The following is a 17,023-nucleotide window of genomic DNA, read 5'->3' as shown; positions in this document are numbered from 1 at the left end:
AAGAGTCTAACTTAGGTTTAAAGAAGTTGTCACTTTTGATAATACTGAATGAAAGATGTCGTTTGTTGGTATTGTTACCTCTTATAATTTTAAATAATAGAAAAACAGAATTTGGATTTATAAGTTAATTGAATATCAACATTTATTAAAAATATGACATTTGCCAACAAGATTGATACACACTATTTTCTTTCGAAACACAAGTATATTTTAATATACAAATAATAGTACAATTAACGATTATAATGATAGTATAATAACGATTATTATAAATAATGGTTTATTTACAAGAGTTTTACAAATTTACAAATAATACTTGTTTTTTATCTGGTCTGGAACAGAATATTTTATCGGCGTTTGCGGAAAACGAATTATTTCTATGTTGACACTCAGGTACACTTCTCTTGACGGGAATGCTAGCTAGCTCTCTTTTTGTTTGGCATAATGCGGTTTATAAGGTGACTTTTCACAGAGGAAGATGGATATGTAATGTCTTCGTAGAAATATTAACGCCCGAAGTTAATACACTTCTTGATAAACATCTTGCCTAATATCTGACTAAAAGAAATGGCTCATAATCTTTTTTCAAATGTTTGTTGACATCTAAATGACCTCTCATAGGGAGTTCATAGGCAACTTTCAATATTTAAGAACGATATGTTTCTGGAACAAAGAGCTGATAAACTGTAGCCCTTTTCTCTGAAGGTGGTGGTATTCAGTTCCTCACGATCACACCGTTATTGAAAGAAGTAACCATGTGGAACTTTCTTCATTTCATCTTTTGGGAGTGTATTTAAACAGTGAAGAGATTTGAGAATCCTTTTCTTGTTCAGTGATCAGTTTATTTCTAGCAAACAGAACTTCACCAGGTGAACTAGATTCCGCACGGCCATTATTTTCACTCACCAAGGAATTTTCAGGAGGTCAGTTATTCCCATGATTTTTGTCGGATCCAAAACTGCCTGAATCAAATCTATACTATCATTCTCTGTCTGGCACGTGTTTTTGGCTTAATGTCTTCGCATGAGCTCGAGTCACCGAATATGAGGGAAACACATCTGGATTATTCTCAATAACAACACCATCCTTAGATTAAACAGAGATCAAACTCACTAACAATTTTGAATTCAGTAACAACTTTCTTCTAGTCAATTCTTTTCCCAACAATAATGATACACCCTTAATTAGCAGAGTAGGTCGTGCTCCAACCACAACTGGTTCCGTAACTAGGTCAGATGCTAAAGAAATGATATTAAAAGGAATGTTAACAAAACTCTCTCAATATCCTGACCAATAAAAACTCACCAGTGGTAGAAATCGAATCTAAAGGCAACATAATTTCTAAAAACAATGACTGACTCGTCCCAGTATCACGTATAACACATATGGGTATGGAATTAGCACTGTTGTTTGTTAAAGACATAGAACCAGAGACACAAAAGGTCTAAAGTCTTTCCTAACTACATCAGCTACTCTATCAGTGGCCAAACCAACAGCATCAGGTGATCTGGTAAAACTATCAGTACGTTGACACGAACGCACTGGTTGTTGTCTCATTTTTTTGTCAAGATGGTAGGAATCTATTTTTATGACATTTTATGTGATAACGTGTAATAATTTGCAGTGTTTCAACTTTCTTTTCATTCAACTAAGTTTTGAAATCGTTACTTGTACAGTATTTAAATTATTCAATTAGACATAACTGTCTCAGTTTGTCAAAACTGTTGCCAATATGTATAGAATTACACTATCGATTAAAATAAACCTCTTTTATCGTGAGAGAATTCCATAAAAGTTTGGTTATTCTGCTCACAATAACCTTAAAACGTTTGGCGATAAACCCCCGGCACTGTCTTGTATGTTTTGAGAATAGCTACTTTAACCTTATCATAGTCTGTATAACCTTCTTCTGCATAAGTTTCTCGTGCTTTACCAGTTTAAATTCCTTTGTTATAATAATGACAATGATTTGAGCAAACTTCTCAACATTTTGAAAATATTTATCAACTTCATTTTCATTAACTTTAATATATCGTTGAACTCAAAGTTGTCATTTTGTCATGGTCGATTGGAGTTGAGCCTAACTTCCATTTCTTTCAGCCTAATTTCATTTTCGGCTTCAATACGAACTTGTTCGGCCTCGAGATGTCTACATTCTCTTTCAGCTTCAATACGGGCTTGTTCAAGCTCGATTTGTTTAAGTTTTAGCTGGTTCTGTAACTTATCTTTGTGACTTAACTCTGTTTGATAACGGAGATACTAGAATATTCTTCCAATGCTTCCTCAGACAACAAATTATCATGGACTAGTATTCCAATAACAATATTTTTAATCCAATTTTTCATTGATTTTGTAACACTTAATTCTAGAATTTTGTTAATTTCGAGCAGTTCACACTTTTGTTATATTTTCTTGTTGTTTGAAGAAAGGTGACGCGAGAAAACCTTAATAATCAGACATGACCAGACCTTGCTGCCACTGATAAATATAAATTTAATTAATATTTTGATTTTAATTAAGAAGTCAATTAAATCTCGATATGTATTAAATTTATGACATTTGCAAACAAGACTGATGCACAAAATTTTCTTTCTTAACACAAATATGTTGTAATATATAGAATATACAGATAACAATACAAGTTATAATAATGGTTTTATAAATAGTTATTACAAATAATTATTTATATACCAAAAGTCGGGTATGGAACTGAATATTTTATCGACGGTTCACAATGTACGACTTAATTCTCTGTTAATATGAGTACAGTTCTCTTAATAGGTAATCTATCTTTCGCTCTTCACATGCGAATTTTTCACAGACGAAGATACGTAATGTTCTCGTCAAAAACACTAGCGTCTGAAGTTGGTTCACAGGCGTTAACTAGTTTATAACGTTTGAAATCTATAAATGTTCCTCGTCAGTATCTGCACTTTCCCCATTAATAAGTGATAATTAAATCTCAATATGTATCAAATTTATAACATTTGCAAACAAGATTATAGCTTCCGAGGCTTGTTGTACACTAACTGCAGCAAACCAACAATATTATTCTGTTCCTGAAAACTCAGTTGGTAGCAATATTGGAAAATACGCGACGGGGATTCGAACTCGCGGTTTACGAGTCGAGTATCTTATCCAGCTGACCAGGCTGGACCAGTTACGTTTTGGAAGAAAAATGACCATTAATTATGGACTTTCTAACTATTCTCCCATGATTTGATAAATAACATCATACAATAATAAAACTCTTGCTTATATGGACGACACTAGAAAAAAAAAACACAATGTACAACCCAACTGTTTATCTTGTATGTATGTAGATTTGCAATAATGGTCACTATTTATCCGTTTCGTATCTGTTTCCCCTCACGGAGAACTTTATTTTTCTCCATTCGAATGTGTAGGCCTCGGCATGGTCAGGTGGGTTAAGGCGTTCGACTCGTAATCCGAGGGTCGCGCGTTCGAATCCCGGTCGCAACAAAATGCTCCCCCTTTTAGCCGTGGGAGCGTTACGTTGTGACGGTTAATCCCGCTATTCGCTGGTAAAATAGTAGCCCAAGAGTTGGCGGTGGGTGGTGATGACTAGCTGCCTTCCCTCTAGTCTTACACTGCTAAATTAGGGACGGCTAGCGCAGATAGCCATCGAGTAGCTTTGCGCGAAATTAAAAAACAACAACATTCGAATGTACAGAAAAAAAAATTGGGCAGCTGAATTTGCTGCGCGTAGCAGAGCAAAACTAAGTTGAAAATGTCACGCACAGATTCGAGTTTACAGAGTTATTTACAAACATGCGTGGTGCAGATATGACGTTGTGATACGTCACACTTCGAACTAATGCACTGGTGCCACAGCTTGTGTTTAGTAATAGAAGTTCTTCAAGTGGATTTCCAAAACTACAAGAGGAAGACATGCTGTATTTCACAATTTCCACAATCTTCTAAAAGATCCTAAATATTATAAGAAATGAATGTGTTACTAAAACACAGCAAAGATAATGGCCTCAGATATTTTGCACGCATTACCATCTGTTCAATATCCCACATAGGTTACAAATATTACAAGCTTTTAGAGTTCGTAAAAGTGTTCCAGCTTAACTGGTAGTGTGAGACTTTTTTCGCTTTATATTTTAAAGTTGGGTTTGTTTTCTTTTTAGATTCTATAGTTTTATTTTACATTACAGAGTTGAGGGTGGCACACGTACTAAACTGGTGAAAAAGCACTCATCAGAGGTTCAATTCCTTATCTTCTCTTGCCAATTAAAAATATTTACTGCAGAGTCACTAACCCTTGTTTTATGTTTCTTCTACTAATAAAGTTTTAATTTTAGTCGTTTTTTCTTCTCTTTTTTTCAAAGTTTTAGTGAAGGAAAGATGATTTAGTGGTCCAATTCATCTTCTGCTTCAGTACATTTGTTACAGCAGACTAGCTTTAAAGAATCCACAGCTCATCAGTGCTCTTTGTAGGAGAGAAAGGAATACATAAAGTAAGCCTCATAAAAAAGATTGTTCTAGTGAGTTTTGTTTGTTTTTAATTTCGCGCAAAGCTACACGAAGGCTATCTGCGCTTGCCGTCCCTAATTTATCAGTTTAGGAAGGAAGCTAACCATCCCTACCCGCCGCTAACTCTTGGACAACTCTTTTACCAACGAATAATGGGATTGACCGTCACATTATAACTCCCTTACGGCTGAAAGGACGAGCATGTTTGGTGTGACGGGGATTCGAACCCGTGACCCTCGGACTACGAGCCGAGTGCCTTAACCACCTGGCCATACCAGGCCCGTTGTAGTGAGTCTTTTCCCATTTAAAGTCTTGCTCTGACGAACCTAGTCAGAGTTAAGAGACGAACCTAGTCAGAGTTCAGAGACGAACCTAGTCAGAGTTAAGAGACGAACCTAGTCAGAGTTAAGAGAGCAAATCAAATTCGCACTCCTTAGAACTTCCAGTTTTTAAACTCTAACAAAATACTCTGTAACAAGTAGATACACTTAATATCACATGCTTATAACCTTATAAATCACCTCTAATTCTTCACAGTATTAAAACACAGAACAATATTTTTATGTTTGGAAAAACGTAAAATAACATTAATAATTATTTTGTATTTGTTTTAAATGATATGATGTAATTTAAATGTTGTTGTGTAAACACTAGTTCTCAATATGAAAAAAATATTCTGAGACTTGATACTTGAAATGTTAAACATTTGTATGATCATAAACATATTTATTATAAACCTATTTCGTCTCAAGAGTAGTTACAAATCTTTCATTAGTATATACATTCTGATATAATTCACATGTTACATCATGTTTCATGTGCTTTTATCTGGAAAAGTGTAAAAGATTGAAGATAGTTTCAACATGAAGAGAAACACATCATAACACAGTGTGAGAAATGGCAGTTATATATCGAAGCATGCAACTGTTTTATATACTGGACTTGAGTCCCTCAGTTGCTTTGACTTCTAAAGAGCCCAGTAATCCACTTCAGTTACACTAGTTGCATGTCAAAATGGATGTTTTTTTGGATGTTTTTCGTATAACAAAGCCACAAAGGGCTATCTGCTCAGCCCACCGAGGGGAATCGAACCCCTGATTTTAGCGTTGTAAATATGTCAAAATGTTATTTTTATTGTTATTAAATGGTGAACTAAATAGGAAGTAAAAACATAAACATGCACTTGCAACATAAAAAAAAGGTTTTAGGTTTTAAGTATCTTTTCTCTTGTATTATGTTTTTATAGTGGAAGTTCAATGTATACACTCTTGCAAAAGTCAGTTGTAAGAAACGGAAAATCGAATTTAAAATGGTTGTTAAAATAACCTTATTTTCTCCTTATTCGTTGTAACTAGGAATGATTTCAAAAAGTAAGCACGCAAAGTGCAGTTGCGAATGCAGTACGGACCTCGTGCAACCAGAGCATCTTTATATTACAGAAAATATTACGATATTATACAAACCCTAACGCTCGCCGCACGAAGCAACGAGTTCAGTCTGTCTAAGCGAGACAGTTATCTGTTTTTCTTAGTTATAAATAAAATAGTGATTCTTGAGAGCATGCCTCATCAGAGGTCAATCATAAAGAACAGAAATTAATAAACTTAAAATAACCTCCTTCCGTTCATTCGAATACTTTTGTTCCTAGAATGAACCCTTCACATCTGAGCTTAGAATGAAAGTGTCAACCGGCGTCACTGCTGTATTCGACTCTTTTTCTGTTTGTCATCCTCAGAGGTAGCACTTTCCAATCATAGAACATAACACAGTATTTGGGGAAAGCAAGGGATCCACTGAACCACCTCGGGATGTCCCATTCTTTAGACTAAACTCAAACTATTAAATAAAATAATCAAAAAATATAAAAACCACTTCTTATCATTCATATACGTATCAAATTTTATCTGAAACTCACTTAAAAATTTATTGTCTTCACTACATCTGAAGTCAACCCATATCAGAGGGCAACCACCCTTTTAGAAAAATAAAACTGTCTTAGCTGAAGATCACTGCTACATTGGCAAAATTTGTATGTGTGTTATCTAGTGCAAGTATCTTCACTGTTAAGTATAAATAAATAATGCATCAACAGTATCAATTACTTACGGTAAGGAACCCAACAGTGGCCTAAATGTGGCCTAACCAGTGACCTTCGTAATGACGAGAAACCCACTTGAAGTACAAATTATAATACATTTCAACCAGTGACCTGTAAATAAAATTATAACCTCTTTACACTTGTTCTTAATATCCAGTTTGTCTTAAACAATGTTTAATAAAATTGTTGAGGTACTTATTATATACATAACAGACTGTGTTTGAATATTAAGCATTTTTAACACCAAAAAACATAAAGTCCACTTGCATGATTTGATACTTTCTTAATATACCAATACCATCTGAAAACAAATGTGTTTTACACTCTAAAATTCTTTACATCTATAAATAATGTACAAAGTGACTTAAAGCTAGAGAAACGTCATTTGGTATATTAAACCAGTGTATTAAATTTTTTACAGGGGTCCGACATGGCCAGGTGCTTAAGGCACTCGACTCGTAATCCGAGAGTCGCGGGTTCGAATCACAGTCGCATCAAATATGCTCGCCTTTTCAGCCGTGGGAGCGTTATAATGTGACGGTCAATCCCACTATTCGTTAGTAAAAGAGTAGCCCAAGCGTTGGCAGTGGTTGGTGATGACTAGTTGCCTTCTCTCTAGTCTTAACTGCTAAATTAGGGACGGCTAGCGCAGATCGCCCTCGTGTAGCTTTGAGCGAAATTAAAAACAAACCAAATTTTTACAGATCTCTAGTGTTACTTCTGAATATCAATAACATTTAATAAAAACAACACTGATATTTAATATTTTTGAATCAAAGGTTCTGGGGATGTCCAGACATACACGCTACTGATTCTGTTTGTGTCAGACATATATCTGTGACATTCAACTACTTCAATGAAAACGCAATTACGGGATACATTTATGTCTATAATGTTTGCCACAAGTGGTCAGTGTTTTCCTACGACTTTGTATCTTCTCTGTTATGTGGCATTCAGTAAAAGTGCTTTTTCTTAAAGAAATAGGGTAAGTCTTATGAACAAAAGGGAATCCAACAAGAAATCTCTTATAGAATAGTTTTAAAAGTGACTTGTTTTTTGTCAATGAAGCTGATGCTGAACTGTGTTCGATTGTAAGCTGTTTCTTTCTTAAATTATATATTAATTTAATTTAATTTAATTTCTTAAATTATATATCGGAATGCTTAAACTTCACGTTATCTGTTTCCAAAGTAACATCTAGAGTGATGCTTTCCTTGTGACTGGTTATTCTCATTCAAACTTAAGAGGGGTTCTCACTTCAAGAACCACCTCACATACCACTGAAGTGCGTTGCTGTCGACATCCTTGTATAATGTATAACATTACAGCATTTCCTCCTTTGAGCAGACCAGATGTTACCTCAAGAGAATGACAAAGGCGCCTAGAATGAAAACAAATTAATGACTCTCTTGATTATGTATTATATGAAACATAGAGATACCGTAATAAATAACTAGCCTGGAAAACACTATATTAAAAATTAAGAAGGTCGAAGTTGCCTTGTATGTTTATATACCACACTAGATTAATATTTAATCGAATCTTGTAGTAAAGGGTCTTAAATTGCTACAGTGGACCTAAATGGAAGAAATAACATTGTAAATCATATACGTTTTACTGCAAGATAGGACTCATCATATTCATTGTCTTTGCCTATTTCAGACAGTAATACGAGTTTTTTGAAAAATAGCTTAGCTTTTAAAACCTGCATCACTGTCATAAATATCCTTCCTACAAAGCAGTTCAAGTGATTCCTGTATAATATCATATTATAGTGTCTTCATCACTTTTGAGGGTTAACGATTATGATTTTATATCATCTCCTATCTTCTCCGTCAGGCCTGGCATGGCCAAGTGTGTTAAGGCGTTCGACTCGTAATCCGATGGTCACTGGTTCGAATCCCGGTCGCACCAAATATGCTCGCCTTTTCAACGTTATAATGTGACGGTCAATCCCACTATTCGTTGGTAAAAGAGTAGCCCAAGAGATGGCGGTGGGTGGTGATGACTAGCTGCCTTCCCTCTAGTCTTAACACTGCTAAATTAGGGACGGCTAGCGCAGATAGCCCTCGAGTAGCTTTGCGCGAAATTCAAAACAAAAAAACAAAACAATCCTCTGCGTCTGTAAAAACTTTCTTAATGAAGCTCCTCATCTTCAGTTTATCATTTAATGTCACCAACCAAATCACTTTATCTTCTTCATTCACGTTTACACGTCAAAATCTCTGCCAACATCGCTTTAGATTTAACTAAATACCCACAAAATCCAATAGCACATTTTCTGTTTTCAATATATATCAAATATTTTCTCCCTTTGCACATTCCAATATTTCCTCATTAGTTTCCCTTTGTGTTACATTAAGTATTATATAGATAAGTATAATAGCTTGGCTCTCTTTATATATACATATTGACCTCCCAGTGGTACAGCGGCATGTCTGAGAAATTACAACGCTAGAAACTGGGTTTCATAACCAGCAGCGAACTTTCTGCTTAACTATAAACAAACAAATTAACTAAGTGTTTGTCAATGTTCCCATAAAATAAGTTTCATAATTACATATTGGAAGAGATAAACATTCTCTAAATTACTAACACTGAAAGGATCATTAATCTTGAATTTAATCAACTTGGAAGAGCATAGTAACATGATCTATTCTCAGACTGCTATCATTTCTATCGGAGTAGCCTACAGATTGCCCTAATAGCAGAATTCGACAGATAACGCATTACAGATCAGGGACATATTTTCTTTGCCATAACTGAGTCTCAATCAGAATAAAGAAGCTTGGCACAGGGAGCATGATACAAAACAAAGTCAAACTTAAACACTTGAAAAACTTTCGTAGATACTTTGGAAAGAGAGAGAACTTTGTTATTGTTGTATCAGTAGCCTTTTATCTCTCTTATTTCAATAGTTTGGTTGTATTACACAACAGTATGTGTTTGACGAAGCTCTATCTCAAAATAAGAAATGAAGCTTGTAAGATTGTTTTCACGCAAAGGAAAATATTATATATAAATTTCTCTCTTCTCGGGTAAATACACTATCCACGTAACTGAATGCCACTCTCAGATCAACAAGAGGTAGAAAATAACCGGTGAATCTTCTGATTCTCTAATAGAACAGACAACTCCTTCTTTTCAAATTACAATTTGTATAAATAATAATGACCTCTTAGGAAGAAAAAACTCATGTAAAGAACTTTCCAACCCTATAAATAACAAAGGCAAGAGAATCTTAGTTGTCTTCTTAATTGATGTCTTATACTACCTGCAACTCTGAAAATCAGATAAATTGTCTTCCATGATTTACTCGCATATCACTGTGGTTTAGATGTGGAAAAATAAACATTGAATATACTGATGTAATTTTTAAATTTCTTTGAAATAAAAGAGGAAAGCTTGAATGTTTATAATGTAACTGTTTTATGAAGATTTAGTCTTTATTTGGTCCATTTCAAGTTAATATTAACTGAACTTGTAAGTTTCAAACATCACATAAATAAATAAATAAATATTGTCATGGACAGAACGTTTCGCCATACTGTCTTACAGTGATGACAAAATAATTAGCTCTACCTATTACAGAACCAAACTTTAAAAATCTCCACTAACTGATAGCATGCACTATGGTACTTTATCATAGAAATATGAGTGTACTAGAACTTGCAAAGACTTTCTCGGTTTGTTAATACTTCTTAAACTATCACTTACTATTAAACATTTCATTTCTAACCGGATTTCGTTGTAATCTACAGAAATAATAATTTCATTTTATTAAGGAAAGATATTCGTATTAGAACGACACACGACTTGATCTGTTCTCTTAATTGTAATTCTGCTCGCATCACAACAAGTTAGTATAAATTAAATCAAGTTTGTCTGTATCATACTAAGGAAGTAGCAAGTGTTGAAAACTATATTTTAATGTTTCATATTTCCGAGATAAATCTCGTCATTTGGACAAGAACAAGATGACAGTAATATCGGGCAGTATCTAGAGGCAATGGTTTGTTTGGTTTATTTTTGAATTTTGCGCAAGGCTACACGAGGTCTATCTGCGCTAGTCGTCCATAATTTAACAGTTTAAGACCAGAGGGAAGGCAGCTAGTCATTACCACCAACCGCCAACTCTTGGGCTACTCCTTTGCCAACGAATAATGGGATTGACCGTAACATTATAACGTCCCCACGGCTTAAATGGCGAGTATGTTTGGTGCGACAGAGATTCGAATCCTCGAACCTGGCCATGAGAGACAATGGTACTTTGCTTATAAATTCGAGTGACCAGCTAGTGGTGAGTAGTGAGTAATGAGCGAAAAACTGTTGAGAACACAAAAAATGTTTCAGATCAGTGTTAGCAGTAAGGTATGTTATATGAACTTAGATACCAGATCGATTAATCGCTGAGTATTAGCTCAGGTCTACAACATGTGCGTATTACAACGATTATCGCCAAAAGGAAACGCTATAGAAAAATAAACTGGTTTGTTATTGTTACTTGACTCGGCATTATATTTACCACATAATCGAAAAGAATTTGACCATTGATGACAAAATACATTACAACAAATTATCATAATTCTAAGACTAATCCGGAAAATTAAAATTATACTTAGTATCGTCTTTAATTGAAATTTTATCATAAAACGTACTTGTAATTTCAAAAGTTTGTTGAAAAACACTAATGAAATAAAAATCTCTCTCCAGAAAGCGACTATCCAACGTTGAAATTGTAAATGTCATTTGTCAATAGTTCATTATATTCAACGAATAATCCCAAAGGAATTTATGAGAAATTTTGCATAGATAAAAGTTTGGTACATATTCCAAACACAACGTAAACAAACATTCCTGAAATGGAATATTTATTCTCAAGACTGCTTGTATGGTACTAAAATTTTAATTAGAATAAAGTACAGAACAGCGTTTCGACCTTCTAAGGTCATCTTCAGGTTAACAAAGACGGTTTGTGAAACTATTTATTGTTAAATAAAAAGGAGACACATTAGAAAGACTTTCGTGGTACATACCAAAAAATTATAGGTTCTGTTATTACGTTTGTGTAAAATTAGCGCAAAAAAAAAATTAAGCAGGGAAACATAATGCTAATTCTAACTTCTGCTACAAGCACAAAAACTCATAATTTATCTCATCTAGTACAAAATTTTAATTAAAACTTGCTGGATTTTTTTATTATTATATTTACCACTAACATTATTTTGACCAATGTCAGGTTAATCAGTTGTACGACGTTTTAACAACCAGACATACACATTTGTGTAATTAATTAAAGTCCGTCCCAGCATACTGTGTATTTATTGACAGCTAACAAATGCGTGCCCGGCATGGCTGAGCGCGTTAGGCGTGCGACTCATAATCCGAGGGTCGCGGGTTCGCATCCCAGTCGCGCTAAACATGCTCGCCCTTGTCTAATTGTCATATAAAGAGGCAGTGCCGCAGAGACATAAGAAAAGGTACCTTAAAAGTTTAGGCAAACATATTTAGGTAGATTTCGTGAAATTTTCATTTTTACCTTACCTTAACTTTAAATCAAAAATCTGCCAAAATTGTGTTAATTTACTCAATTTATTAGCAGTACGGCGGATAAACCGTATTCACTTAAGTGAGAGATGCAACGTGAAGTTTTCCGAAATTTAGTAAGCCCACATAAAGTTCAACCTATTTCAATAACTGTAGCTGCACTCCACATGCATGCTCAAACCTTTCACATTACTAGTGTTTATTACTGACGTTTAAAAAAAAAGCTTAAACCACCACTCTAAACAGGCCCGGCACGGCCAAGCGTGTTAAGGCGTGCGACTCGTAATATGAGGGTCGCGGGTTCGCATCCCGGTCGCGCCAAACATGCTCGCTCTTTCAGCCGTGGGGGCGTTATAATGTGACGGCCAATCCCACTATTCGTTGCTACAAGAGTAGCCCAAGAGTTGGCGGTGGGTGATGATGACTAGCTGCCTTCCCTCTAGTCTTACACTGCTAAATTAGGGACGGCTAGCACAGATAGCCCTCGAGTAGCTTTGTGCGAAATTCAAAACAAACAAACAAACAAACCACTCTAAACACCTTCACAGAAGCCAGTGGAACGAAGTCGCATTCCTCAGCTGGGATGTTTAGTTTCGAATTTGTAGCTTGTTTTGGAGTTTGGCGTGACTTACTGTACGGAATGAATCTCGTCAACAGTTGCACGGTCTCAAACTTGACACTTCTCGATCTGGTTCACAGCTACATCAACATTTCCATCATCCCAGTGAGAATGATGAAAACTTGAATAGGTTTTGGCGAGTCTAAACAAGCTTGAAGAAGAAATTGAAAATGCTTGAAGCGTGCTCACAAAAACAGCAGATTCGCCTTGGAACCAAAACTATCAGTTGTGTCACTGATTCACAGCAAAAATTTAATTATATCATGCCCAGAGGGGTACATTCCCCCTCAAGGGCAAAATTCACCATTGAATACAAAATATTATATTTGTCGTTCATGCACACATTAAAAGAAAAAAGTGTATGTATGTGTTTTATTATAACAAAGCCACAAATTGGGCTGAGTTCACCGAGTGGGATCGAACCCCTGATTTTAGCGTTTTAAATCCGTAGACTTACCGCTGTACTAGTGGGGGCCTTAAAAGAAGAAATATATCAGCGTCATAATTTATTCCATATTTTTTATTTATTTAATTTTATACATAATAAAAATTCACAGACTGATTTTTATTAGTTTTTAATGCGCGACAGTTAAATTCAAAATAGTAAACGAAAATATTGTGGCAGTGACTATGTGAAATTTATTTTTTTGAAAGAAAGCCGAAGCCTCAACAAATTATAGAAATGTCCAAAATCCCTAACAAAATATACGCATAAAAATGTATTTCATAACTTTTATTAACAAGTTTTTTTTCTTATAGTAAAGCCACATTGGGCTATCTGTTCAGCCCACCGAGGGAAATCGAACCCCTGATTTTAGCGTTGTAAATCCGGAGACATACTGCTGTACCAGCGGGGGGGGCCTATTGATAAGCAGAGAACAATGTTTCGACCTTTCTGGGTCATCTTCAGAGAGAGTGTTTCGAACACATGTCTTAGGGAGAGGCTATAAACGGGTATCAGATTGTAGGGGGCGTTGCAGGTGGATGTTAATCAGTATAGGTATAAAGGTGTTCTTTTATATTGGTTTAATTTTAGTTTAAATTGCTATATAAGTAGAGCTTCTTTGATTTTGGGTTTGTTTATATTTGTTTCCCTACTTAATATCTGGGTGTTTTCTGTGGTTATGTTGTGTTTATTTGATTTGCAGTGTTCAAAAAGGTGTGAAGGTGTTTTTTGTGTTCTTTGAATCTAGGTTTCATTTTTCTGTTTGTTTCTCCAATATAGAAGTCGAGGAAGTTGTTACATTGTATTTTATAAAAACATATTAATAGAAGAAATAACATTTATTTCATCCAACAGTGCAGAAAGGAAAAAACTAATCCCTAATTTTGCGAAGTTAAAACTATCGAAGAATTTTACCCAGTGTACAAACATTATCCATAATTTACAGAGAAAAGGAACCTACTAAAAGCCATTTTAAACTCGAAATATAAAGAAATAAATGACCTACAGAAACAAAAAAGAAATTTGACTACCAACTGGCCTGCTGCATTGAACGAGACATTTATGGGTTCAAACAACGTGACATAAATCAACTCAGTAGTAAGAATGACACGAAGGTCTGCCACAACAAGAAACTGGATAAACTAAAGTGCCAACAACGAAGAAGATGGTAACACAATGAACCATCAACAAACCTTGTAACTAACAGTTCCGACCGAAAATTAAGCAATGAATAAATACATCTACTCAAGAAAGGACTTCGCAGTAACACCTAGAAATATTCTGTCTATCGAAATGAAAGCCTACTTGGAAGACCTAGATAGAAGCCTGGTGATCCATTCCACACAAACTAAAAGCACCAACAAAACAACGGAAAACAATCACCAGAAACAAAACAACTTCGACAACACTTCCACAGACAACCACCAGTCTATCTTTCCAGGTAAAACTTAAAACATCTATTTCCCTAAAACACCTCAAAACGGTATCTTAAACAACTTTTTCAAAGAATTTTCACACAAAACCATCAACATAATTTCACAGAAAAGAAAACTAAAGAACAACCTTACATAAAAATATATAAATTCTATAAACAACTTAAAACAAGACAACTACATCAAAATTCTAAAAGCAAATAAAAGCAATGCTACAGTTATAATGAACACATATGAATACATTCAAAAAAATGAACAACGTCTTATCAGATACAAACAAATTTAAACTAATAAACACAAATCCAACAAAAACACATGAAACCAATTGAACAAAACACAACTACAAATGAGAAAAAAGCCAACAAAATCTCAGAAAATTTTTATTCTTACCTACGAAAGACTGACACATGCACACCACAACTATAAGGAACGTCCAAACCTCACAAACCCGATTGTCCACTACGACCCATAATGTCGACCTATGAATCATTTAACTACAACCTCAGTAAATATACATCGTAAGCATTTTCTAAACATGTAACATCAGCCGGGTCCTTTTTCAAAGACTCTTTTAATTTTAAATATATTCTTAATCAACTAAACCATAAAGCCTTAATGGCCAGTTTTGATGTAATTTCCCTCTACACAGAAGTCCCAACAACTGAAGTCTGCAAGATAACTTTAGAACTTTATATCCAAGACCCCAACCCATTGATACACATCCCAGCAACCAATTAGCAACCCTTATAGAATTCAGTACCACCAAAACTAACTATATGTTAAATAACCAAACCTACCTACACATAAATGGCCTAAGTATGGGGAATCCCGTGTCACTAGTTCTAACCAACACTTTTATGACACAGATTGAATCTCAAGTTATAAATTCAGCCTCACACCTACCACTATACTAGTACAGGTATGTTGATGATACAATTGCAGGATGCACACCTACGGAACACCCACTTAGTTTTTTTCAACCACGTACACTCGATACACCCTAACATTAAGTTCACCTATGAACAAAAAAAAACTAACCAAACAACATTTATTAAACTCAAGATAACTAGAACCAATGCAAAGTTCAAAACAGAAATACACAGAAAAACCACCCATACTGGATTACACCTTCCCTGGGAACAAAACAAAAACTCACCATATTAAGAAACCAAATAAACATAACCACAAAACTATGTTTACTGATAAAATTAACGATGAAATCAACAAAATAAAACAACACTTCATCAACATCAACAAATTTCCTCCAAACGCCGTAGAAAAAATTATACGCACACACCTAGACCAACAATAAACAAACAACAATAAATCCCAAGATACAACAAACTACAAAACTTTACACTGCTGCATACCATATGTTCCCGACATAAGCGAAAAAATAACCAACATTTGGAAAAAATTTATAACATAACACAACATTCCAGTAAACACCAAATTTATTCAAAAACCAGGTACAAAACAAAATTCATACTACGTAAAAACTACACTGACAAACACAACACCAACGCAATGCAACAACTGCCACGACTTTTTATTGAATAAACAAGCAGAGAATAGAAACTAAATTCAAAGAACACACACACAAACACGTTCAAACGTTTTTGAACACTGCACATCAAATAAACACAACATAACTATATAAAACATCCATATATTAAGTAGGGAAACAAATATAAACAAACGCAAAATCAAAGAAACCCGACTCATACAACAACTAAAACCAAAATCAAACCAATATAAAGGAACATCTTCATACTATACTAATTAATAACCTAACATCCACCTGCAACGCCTCCTACAATCCATTACCCGTTTATACTCTCGTCCCTAAGACATATGTCCGGCAACGATCACATTCAAGCTCTCTCTTTCTTAATCTGAAGATGACCTAGAAAGGTCGAAACGTTGCTCTCTGCTTATGAGTAAAAGTTTTAATATCCATACCAACCGTTCTGAGTTACATATTTATTTAAAGTAGGTTTATCGTTATCAAGAACGTATGGGCATGCTCGGTTGGTTAACATGTGTCTTCTGCTAACCGAAAGCCAACTGCTACTAAAGTGATGTTGCTATATATTTTAATTTACCTTCGAGAGAAGCGAAACTAGGTCTCTGAACATTGATTATATATTTAAAGCCTAAAGATATACGTTACTGAACTGGTAGACATGTTTTGTTATTTTGAGTAGCGGGTTTAGCTGAAAGTTTTAATTACCTTGCGCTCAAACTAACCAATCTTTCTGGCTTTGCCCTGATGAGTATATTAATTCAGTAGACTTCACTGAATGATATTTATTATTTCCTTGTTCACAAAATATGATTTGTTAGGAGTAAGCCTAAGGGACTTGTCCCATAAAAAA

At 34.8% G+C, this 17,023-nt stretch overlaps 1 long non-coding RNA gene across 2 annotated transcripts; it reads right to left on the bottom strand.

Annotated features, from left to right (window-relative positions):
• Positions 1-196: 196 nt before the first annotated feature.
• On the bottom strand, positions 197-15,544 carry LOC143239383 (uncharacterized). 2 transcript variants are annotated; one of them, XR_013021154.1, is made up of 3 exons: positions 15,447-15,544; positions 7,880-7,982; positions 197-1,238 (listed from the first exon to the last, which is right to left on the bottom strand). It is a non-coding gene; the product is annotated as an uncharacterized LOC143239383 (long non-coding RNA). The 2 variants fall into 2 exon arrangements; XR_013021155.1 differs by lacking the exon at positions 15,447-15,544 and adding an exon at positions 15,036-15,363.
• Between the last annotated feature and the right edge of the window lie 1,479 nt (positions 15,545-17,023).

The sequence above is a fragment of the Tachypleus tridentatus genome, chromosome 13 (assembly GCF_004210375.1).
Source record: "Tachypleus tridentatus isolate NWPU-2018 chromosome 13, ASM421037v1, whole genome shotgun sequence".
Taxonomy (NCBI): Eukaryota; Metazoa; Arthropoda; class Merostomata; order Xiphosura; family Limulidae; genus Tachypleus; species Tachypleus tridentatus.
This window is presented reverse-complemented; position numbering and strand designations above follow the sequence as displayed.